Source organism: Cynoglossus semilaevis, chromosome 11, assembly GCF_000523025.1.
Source record: "Cynoglossus semilaevis isolate Cse_v1.0 chromosome 11, Cse_v1.0, whole genome shotgun sequence".
Classification (NCBI taxonomy): Eukaryota; Metazoa; Chordata; class Actinopteri; order Pleuronectiformes; family Cynoglossidae; genus Cynoglossus; species Cynoglossus semilaevis.
Genome location: NC_024317.1, coordinates 19455307 through 19456355, shown reverse-complemented (window position 1 = coordinate 19456355; position 1049 = coordinate 19455307). Strand labels below are relative to the sequence as shown.

The 1049-nt window shown below is 48.4% G+C and overlaps 1 protein-coding gene across 1 annotated transcript in view; it reads right to left on the bottom strand.

Moving 5' to 3' along the window:
• The window catches only part of mmp24 (matrix metallopeptidase 24), a 23984-nt gene that overhangs the window by 13135 nt on the left and 9800 nt on the right, over positions 1 to 1049 (bottom strand). The gene's annotated exons all lie outside the window — the stretch shown is intronic.

Sequence of the window (1049 nt, the reverse complement as noted above, 5' to 3'; positions counted from 1 at the left end):
TCACAGAGTCTCAGCTCCTCTCTGACTCACCCACTGAATCACAGAGTCTCAGCTCCTCTATGACTCACCCACTGAATCACAGAGACTCAGCTCCTCTGTGACTCACCCACTGACTCACAGAGTCTCAGCTCCTCTATGACTCACCCACTGACTCACATAGTCTCAGCTACTCTGTGACTCACCCACTGACTCACAGAGACTCAGCTACACTTTGACTCGCCCACTGACTCACAGAGTCTCAGCTCCTCTATGACTCACCCACTGACTCACATAGTCTCAGCTACTCTGTGACTCACCCACTGACTCACAGAGACTCAGCTCCTCTGTGACTCACCCACTGACTCAAACAGTCTCAGCTACACTTTGACTCGCCCACTGACTCACAGAGTCTCAGCTCCTCTGTGACTCACCCACTGAATCACAGAATCTCAGCTACACTTTGACTCATCCACTGACTCAAACAGTCTCAGCTACACTTTGACTCATCCACTGACTCACATAGTCTCAGCTCCTCTGTGACTCACCCACTGACTCAAACAGTCTCAGCTACACTTTGACTCGCCCACTGACTCACAGAGACTCAGCTTCTCTGTGACTCGCCCACTGACTCAAACAGTCTCAGCTACACTTTGACTCGCCCACTGACTCACAGAGTCTCAGCTCATCTGTGATTCGCCCACTGACTCACAGAGTCTCAGCTACACTTTGACTCGCCCACTGACTCAGAGAGTCTCAGCTCATCTGTGATTCACCAAGTGACTCACAGAGTCTCAGCTCCTCTGTGACTCACCCACTGACTCACAGAGGGCTTGCTACCTATGTCCACCTAAATTATGAATAAACCTCTTGGTATTTTCCTCATGATAAAATTATCACCAAACATATACGTAAAAAAAAAAAAAAAACAATAAATAAATCAGCCAATCACAATTTTTTGGTCGACCCAGAACATATGGACTAACAAACTGACTAGTCCACTAGGAGATTACAGCTCCACAAATGTCAGTGCCATCGGTCCCAGAGGTCACGACCCTCAGTGGGGTCGTCAA